The sequence below is a fragment of the Ascidia mentula genome, chromosome 2 (assembly GCF_947561715.1).
Source record: "Ascidia mentula chromosome 2, kaAscMent1.1, whole genome shotgun sequence".
Lineage (NCBI taxonomy): Eukaryota > Metazoa > Chordata > Ascidiacea > Phlebobranchia > Ascidiidae > Ascidia > Ascidia mentula.
The window spans coordinates 14042468-14052136 of record NC_138567.1 but is presented as its reverse complement, the minus strand read 5'-3'; positions in this window follow the sequence as shown (position 1 = coordinate 14052136).

Here is a 9669-nt window from a genome sequence, read left to right as displayed (position 1 = left end):
GTTTTGACAGGTCATCTCCATCTGCATTGTAGTTAACTTGTTGAAAATTTCAAGTCATTTGAAGGCAGATACAGCAAATGACAGCCGTGCATCAACTTTTTGCAGAGGGCACGACCAACGCGCCTTCCGCGCGCAAAATGCGCTACGATGGTAACTGTGTGTTTCAATATTTGAAAAACGACAAGACTTAAACAAAAACTGTTTTCACAGGTCATCTCCATCTGCATTGTAGTTAACTTGTTGAAAATTTCAAGTCATTTGAAGGCAGATACAGCAAATGACAGCCGTGCATCAACTTTTTGCAGAGGGCACGACCAACGCGCCTTCCGCGCGCAAAATGCGCTACGATGGTAACTGTGTGTTTCAATATTTGAAAAACGACAAGACTTAAACAAAAACTGTTTTCACAGGTCATCTCCGTCTGCATTGTAGTTAACTTGTTGAAAATTTCAAGTCATTTGAAGGCAGATACAGCAAATAATATTTAAACATTGTTCATTGCAACGGATTCCTGGGTGTATCAAGCCAGTTTTTGGTAAACTGCCTGTAAACTTGTACATATCAGTATTTACTGCGTTATGAAAATGCCACAGCATGGCTTTTTACCTTACCTTATTTGGCCAAACCATAAGTTGAAACTATTACCTTGTTTGGTAATATCAACTTCATTATAAGGACGTTGATAATGGCCTTTGTTTCGCAATATCCCCTACACTTTTTCTCATTCTTTCAATGAAATAGCGAGCAATCTGCCATGTGGTTTTTATTGCAAATTCAACATGAATTCGTTGGTAGGCATAAATGCTCGGCAACTATCGCTCTGCGGAGCTTTGCTTTATGTGGAGGATGCGATTAAATTTGCGCGGCAGTACAGGCTGTTGGCCAACAGTCACTCTTGTGTCTGTGGTACGCTGATGATGGAACAACGCCTACGGGCAAGCAAAGATGGGATAATATGGAGATGCCCGGACCAAGTAAGGGTTAGGGTTGATTTGCATTTCCCGTTGTCTTCTCCAAATTTAGGAAATGCCCAGAAGAAGTTGCGTTAACATACACTTCCTATAGTTGCCTTCATGCTTGCAGGAATGTCGAAAACGAGTCTCCGTTCGGACAGGATCGTTCTTCGAAGGAAGCAACCTGTCCATGGTTCAACTGCTTACAATTCTGTACTATTGGGCTGAGGGACGGAGTCAGGAGGCGATCGAGAAAGAGGCAGAAATCTCTAACAAAATTTCTGTTGATTGGTGTGGATTTCTCCGAGAGGTGATGGTTTTACCATTTAAATAGGTTGTTTAATACTTATTTACAAGGTTTACACTGGCATCATGCAGATATGCACAGAGGACCTTCTGCGGAATCCATGCATCATTGGAGGCCCAGGACATGTCGTCAGCATCGACGAGTCCTTGGTTGCTAAGAGAAAGCCTTGCTCGAACGCCCAGGCTCGCCCGATTCCGCAGCAGTGGGTGTTCGGTGGCATTGATGTGGAAACCAAGTACTTTTTCAAAAGCGTGGTAATTGCATTTTGCACAGAACTATTTTGACAGGGACTGTTTTATGGAATTGGTTCCTTCGAGGGACCAAGTAACCTTGGAGGCAGTTATACGCCGACACATTTTGCCCGGCACAGAAATTTGGTCCGACGAGTGGCGGGCCTATAACAATTTAGGAAGTAACTTCACTTAAGTGACCAGTAGATGTAGTTTTTTTAAACGTGTGTTTTTGCATTTGTAGACATCGGATATACTCACAGAACAGTGAATCACTCTGTGCAGTATGTTACGTCACAAGGCGTCCACACTAACACCATAGAAAGCCTGTGGTCGGCGGCTAAACGCCAGTTACGCCAAAAAAATGGTGTCCATCGGGACTATATTCCGACGTACCTGGACGAATTCATGTGGCGTCAGAGGCGACCGAAGTCGCACTATTTCCATGATTTGGTGCTGGCCATCAGCACTAATCCAAAATATCAAGTGTAAATGTAAGTGTGATTAATGTGGTACATTTTAACAGTTTATACGAATGTAGTTTTTCAGATAGACTGGCGTTCCCGTTGCGGAAGACGCATGTGCGCAGGTAGAATAGGGCTAATTGCGAAGGGGCCTGCTGCAAAAAACCTAACTCTCGTGCAGGTAAAATATGGCTAATTGCGAAGGGGCCTGCTGCAAAAAACCTAACTCTCGTGCAGGTAAAATATGGCTAATGGCGAAGGGTCCTGCTGCAAAAAACCCTAACGACTGCATGGAGATTACCTCAAGGGTGCAGTTGGAAAATCTCAAATAACATAAAAATATTACAGTGCGGAAATAGGTTCGATTGTCAAAGAGGAGTTCTTCTTGATAATAATTAAGAGTCGATCAAAACAGTTGTAAACTGTAATTGTTGATGTCGCATCGAAAGATGCCAGCAAGACTGCGTTGTCCAAGCGTGCGGTGACATTGCGACACGAAGTTGTCTTCGATAAAGCCCAAGTTCTGGAGAAGGAGTTGGACCACTCCAAGCGGCTGTTTCTTGAGTTGCTTCACATCCACAAAAATAGTGGGTGCGTCAACGACAAAGAACAATGTGCTTTCTTTCCGACAGTTTATAATAATTTGTTGTAACTGTTGTGTCTCCTGCAATGTTTGGCGTTTTTGCCTCTAGCACGTGATTTGACAAGCGGTGTCAAGGTGTCCTTTTTTCTTTTGTGTCCCTGCGTGTTTTAGTGCAGTTCACTTTTTGCATTATACCTGATGAAGTCTCGCCGCATGGCAGACGAAACGCCGAAGAAATACAGTACGTTATTTTATGCCAGAAGAGAAGTACATGCAATTGTTACATCACAAACAAAAGTTTGTCGTCCATTAAGAGAGGGTTAATAAAGTGGTATCGGGTTAAGATTTTACTATGTTGGTGTAGACACCCTTGTGGTTGTTCCTTCATGGTTACGTACAATTCCACACTATGGGAACCTTATTACCGCCAACGTCGCTAAATCGTGTTAACGTCGGTTGACGTTTTAATGATTTTTGAAAGATATACTCGTTGGATTTTATTAAAAGTACTCTCGATTGTGAAGGAGGGGGTCTTCTTGATAAAATTTAAGGACGGATTAAAATCGATTTAAAATGTAATTGTTACGTCAAAAACACTAGTTTGTCGTCGATTAAGAGAGGGTTAATACAGTGGTATCGGGTTACGATTTTACTATATTGGTGTGGACACCCTTGTGGTTGTCTGTACCAAATTTCAAGTTTGTACGATGTCTCCTTCATGGTTACGTACAATTGTACACTATGGGATCTTTTTGCCGCCAACGGCGCCAAAGCGCGTCGACTTCGGTTGACGTTTAGATGATTTTTGAGAAAAATACTGGTTGGTTTTTCTTTAGAATAGGCTCGATTGTCAAGAAGGGGCTCTTATTTATAATATACAACAACCGAATAAAATAGACCTAAAATGTAATTGTTACGTCACAAATGAAAGTTTATTGTTGATTTAGAGAAGGTTAATAAAACGGTGTCGGGTTAATTTTTTAGTATGTTAGTATAGACACCCTTGTGGTTGTTTGTACCAAATTTCAAGTTTGTACGATGTCTCCTTCATGGTTACGTACAATTGTACAGTATGGGATCTTAATACCGCCAACGGCGCTAATGCGCGTCGACTTCGGTTGACGTTTAGATGATTTTTGAGAGAAATACTTGTTGGTTTTTGTTGAGAATGGGTTTCCTTGTCAAGGAGGGGCTCGTTTTCAAAATATTTGACAATCGATTAAAATAGACTTAAAATGTAATTGTTACGTCATAAACAATAGTTTGTCGTCGATTAAGAGAGGGTTAATTAGGTGGTATCCGGTTTATTTTTTAGTATGTCGGTGTAGACTCCCTTGTGGTTGTCTGTACCAAATTTCAAGTTTGTACAATGTCTCCTTCATGGGTACGTAGAATTGTACACTATGGAACCTTATTACCGTAAACGTCGCTGAAGCGTGTTAACGTCGGTTGACGATTTAATGATTTTTGAAACAAATACTTGTTGGTTTTTGTTGAGAATGGGCTCGATTGTCAAGAAGGGGCTCTTCTTTTACATATTCGACAACCGATTAAAATAGACCTAAAATATGTTTGTTACGTCATAAACACTAGTTTGTCGTCGATTAAGAGAGGGTTAATAAAGTGGTATCGGGTTAAGATTTTACTATGTTGGTGTAGACACCCTTGTGGTTGTCTGTACCAAATTTCAAGTTTGTACGATGTCTCCTTCATGGTTACGTACAATTGTACACTATGGAACCTTATTACCGCCAACGGCGCCAAAGCGCGTCGACTTTGGTTGACGTTTTGATGATTTCTGAAGGAAATACTGGTTGGATTCCGTTGAAAATGGGCTCGATTGTCAAGGAGGAGCTCTTATTTATAATATACAACAACCGAATAAAATAGACCTAAAATGTAATTGTTACGTCACAAATAAAAGTTTATCGTTCATTTAGAGAAGGTTAATAAAGTGGTATCGGGTTAATTTTTTAGTATGTTGGTGTGGAAACCCTTCTGGTTGTTTGTGCTTAATTTCAAGTTTATACAACGTCTTTTTCATTGTTACGTACAATTGTACACTATGGAACCTTATTACCGCCAACGTCGCTAAAGCGTGTTAACGTCGGTTAAAGTTTTGATGATTTTTGAGAGAAATACTTGTTGGATTGTGTTGAGAATGGGCTCGATTGTCAAGGAGGGACTCTTGTTTATAATATTCGAGAACGGATTAAAATCGACTTTAAATGTAATTGTTACGTCACAAACAAATATTTGTCGTCAATAAACAAAGGGTCAATTAAGTGGTATCGAGTTAACTTTTTAGTATGTTGGTGTAGTCACCCTTGTGGTTGTCTGTACCAAATTTAAAGTTTGTGTGACGTCTCCTTTATTGGTACGTATGGATGTATACTTTGGGACTTGTTTACCGCCAACGGCGCTAAAGCGCCTTAACCACGACTTTCATTTTTTCATATGTTGGTTTACGCACCCTTGTGGTTGATCGTACCCAATTTCAAGTTTCTCACAGGTTTGTTTCATTATGTAATCAATGAAGCGTAAAAATGTATTTCTTCGTTGCTGTTGTGCCTTTTGCCGACCTTCATGTGCCTGCAGGAGAACCGCGTATGTGTGTGTGGGCGAGAAACTTCGTCGTTGCATATCTTCGGTTAGTGACGTCACAATGACGTAATTTTTGGTGTGACGTCATAACTTGACCCCACCTTCATTGTGACGTAATTTGGGGGTTCCCCGATTTTTAGAAGATAGGTACGTACAATAGTACACTAGACCCGACTTTTTTTTTTACACGTAACAGTTCATGGGCTGAACTTTCCAACGATATAAAAATTATACTTGCACTACAGACATAACAACACCATTTGCCCTGGAGATCGGTGTTGCTAAAATGGCTACAACGGCAAAGGTGTAAAATTAGCTCAAACTAGGGAATTACCCTAATTTGAAATCTACCCCCAAAAATAATATTTAAACTCGAAAATATATTACTGACTCAGTATGTTTATGCCAACATGCACATTTCAGCGCACTTGAATACGTTGTGGTTTATAAAAGTTATTAAATCATTCGTTTCTGTTGCATTTTTGTTATTTTGTGGATTTGGTGGAGGTCGGCATATCACACAACCCCGGAGAACCATGCGGTTCTTCATCCTCTGTTGTGGATCCATGAATACAGAAGGCTCATTGAGAGCAACTATAAATAATCATTATTCATAGCTTTGCGCTTGTACGCACCGGTACGTTTAGAAAATGTATATGGTAGTTGTAAATGACGTGATATGGTCTTCTGTTTGGTATGGAACAAAATAAATCTTACCAACTGTGCTTTTAGGTTACATATATGCTTTAATTTGGTTTAAAGGGTTTTTCTGGCTTTACAAGCTAAAGGTTGCTGTTTGCTTGGGATAACTTTTTTCACTCGATGTTAAATGCCGTTTAAAACATAAACAGCGAGCCTGTGTAAATTCCTCTGTAGCTTATGTTATCCTGTGGGGTAGAAATGCTATTGTTTCTTTGTTTCAGCGCGCTGAATCCTGTTTCCTCTATCTATGACTGTTCACATCCGTCAAATACCTGCGTGTTCAATTCAATGGTTTATTGTAAGCGTGCATATGTATACAATTTATTACAATAGTGTTATTACAATAGCTACCATTACATTAGCTTAAAGTAAAGGAACCATTTGGTTCTAGCTTCGCATTGGTTGGAATACGAGATTAGTATGTATTTTTAGCCTTTTATTATGGTTGCTAGGTGAAATGTAGTTCCTATTTTTCTGATCTTTTGTCAGTACGCGCAACGATATTATTAAAACAACCAATTTTTTTCCACCTGCCGTCAAACTTTATCAGGTATGGCACAGGTAAAATTTTCCTTCGTTAAATTGTTTAGCAAACGTTGGTTGCTTTAAAATTTTCGTTGAAGTTATTGCCAGAAAAGCAGTAAACAAGGGACGACATGAAGTAATACCGCGTATACTTCATATGTATCGATATTTCGTTGTAACTGACCTATTTTGAGACCTATTTTGAAACCTACCCATTAAAACCTATTTTGGACCTACCCACGGTATGTATTAAATTATGTTAACTGCCAATTTTTCTGACAAGTTAACAATCATGTTAAAATTAAGCGTCTGTAGCAATTTGTATGGTTGAACATGTAAGAAAGGATAATGTATACTTTGTATTGGACAGGAGGCAATGCGTATATGCAAGTAGGCCTATACATCTTGCTTACCAGTGATTTAAGGATAACTGCAGTAGACGACTTATTTTATTAAGCACGCGGGCTAGTTATTTGAGGCAAATGTAGAACCATAGACCAGAGGTGGCCAATTTGTCAACAAATGGAATTGACAAGGAAACTTTATAATCATAGACGATCGACTCATACGCGAATGTTCAACGGGGAGGGGAAGTAAATTAGTAGGGAATTCCCCTATTTTTTGGCATATGCATGATTGTTATTGGTGGTTAAGTTTTCCAAGTTTGCGTATAGTTGTGTGATGTCACCGAAATTCGACCCCACCATATATGTGGAATCAGATCAATTAAAAGTTTTAGTTTTCAGAGCGATAAGTCACAAAATGCCGTTTGTGTTTATTTACCTATTTCGCGAAGACAACACAAAATGGGTTTTGGTCGACTAATTAAAATTAAATCAATCGACCGGTCGACTTGTCGGTTACCTCTGCTCTAGGCAATATACCAACCGCAACAGAAATAAAAATGTCCACCACGTTAGCGAAGATCTCAGGCGGACGCAACGTGGAACTTATTTGCTACTGGAGAAAAACAACAAGTTGGTTAGTCATCACACAGTAGTCGTACCTAATTATAGCGGCACCCAACCGTTTGCTGCATTGTGGTTACCACAAGACCGGACGCAATTTGTCAATCACCATAAGCTTCGCGAACAGGCTTTGTTTTGTTCGAGTAAACACATTATGTTATGCGTACTGACAAACGAATACAACTGATACTGGGTGCAGCGAATTGCGATGACACGTAAGCAACCATAGTCCATTAAAACTTATGTACATGTCGTGATAGGGTGCGCGATCGTCAGCCTGCCAGGGGACCCTGGTTCGGACTGATCCAAATTAGTTTATTTTATTATTGTGCAAACACAATAAAAACTGGGTACAATGATAATCAAATGCATTCGGCAAGCTTTATTTGTAATGCAAGCTTTATTTGTAATGTAATGTTGTTGGATTTCGTAATTTAACCTGTACGCGACACTGCTTTTCACGTTTTGCGCCCTCAATGTCTTGATTGAAAATGACACCCGGAAAATATTTTCACGTCCAAGTCTAAATACTTTTGTTTTACATAATTATCATCACTAATAGGGCTATATAATAATTTCTCCAACTGAACGAACAAGTAAATCCACTTCGAACCATGCGGCAGATTTTTTGGGGAGCTCTGTTCCTAGCAATATTAATACTCCTTCCCCAAACGAAAGCCTACATTGAGGTAAACTTGAGAATATACTTTAAATTGCTTGCTATAAGATATGCATGGGTAACAAGTAACCTGTAGGTCGTTATAGACAATTTCAATTATATCAGAAGACACAGGTTTTATTATTTTTGTGTACCTATTCCGACTTAAAACCGCTTTTCTATGCGCAAGCAACTAACCACATTTGGGACCGTACCCATATCTGTTCGTTGATCAACACCTTTCTCACAGCTAAAGATATAAAATCAGTATATCAATAACAATATATGTCGTTCACACAGGAATGCGTGGAAAGCCCAAGCGATGTTGTCATTGATTCAGTGTATCATCAATTCACCGAATTTCTCACTAAGTTCTACTTTGACCACACGGACCACAATGGATTTCCAGCCATTTTACGTGACCAACAGTATTCCCTTTGCGGTTTATTTGAAAGAGTCTTCGGTGAAAGTGCTTCCACTGCTGCGTAAGTTTAATTATCCAAAGCAATACGCACTGTTGTTGTGGATTTTAAACACTAATAGCGGTTTTTTTTTATCAACAAACATAGGCCAACGGCTTAATAACCTTACTTTAAGCAAAGCGCTTTCGTATGTGTTTCATGAAACGTTAAGTCTGCACTAATTGACAAAAACTGGCCCTAACAGTGCTCAGAAAAAACGTGGTTTATTGGATCTACTTTCATTTACTATGACCAATACTGCTTGTTTATCCCAGTATTTCGCATGCGATCTTGAATGCGGTACACGCGTTTCCAAAAGCTCCTTCCGTCGACGGAATCTCAACGGTGATCGATCTTATATACGCCGAAGAGTATACGGAGGCTCGCGCCGAGTTATTTCGACAAATCCTCGAATCGGAAAACTCTACTAATTCACGCTACAGTGCTAAAGATTTGTTCAGGACCGTGCTACAAGCTGTTGGTAAGTTTCGACAACTTTTCTTCGGGCAAAGAAACAAGTTGGATAAAGCAATTCTCTGTGTTATTTTGTAAAAACAGAAGTGCATTGCATCAAAATTAGGCTATGTAGTATATATATATAAGAGTAAAGGTTGATGATACCTAATACATATATGAATTACTTAGTCGATACCAATTCAAGCTGTACTTTCAAGTTAAGGCCAACAATTTCCAACCAATAAAAAATATGTTTGTTAGCTATTGCCGAATTAATAATACGACAAAAATCCGGTTTTGCTTGATGGAATACGGATAAAATTCTTTTTAGGAATAAAAGTTATCCTGGCGTAATTTAGGTTTGCTTCCAACACGAAATCCCAAGCCACAACATTTCTGCGAGTGGTTGATGCGGCTTTAAAGATTTACTTAATTTTTTTTTGATTGAAAGGCGAAGTGCAGTTTACCAACTTTATGGGACTAACTGTGGGGACCACGCTATCCTTTGCAATCGATACAACAGGAAGCATGAGTGGAGAAATTGCCGATGTGAGGCAAGCCACAGCGCAAATTGTCGCATCCTTGACTGGAACAACTGACGAACCCAGTTTATATGTACTAAGTCCGTTCAACGACCCAAGTATGTATATGTCTCTTAAACCGGTGCCAACTCGTCACACGACCTGACTCGCTCGAATGGATGCCTGACAAAAGCAAACAATACATTCCTTTGATTTGCGCAGTATTTCGTTCATTAC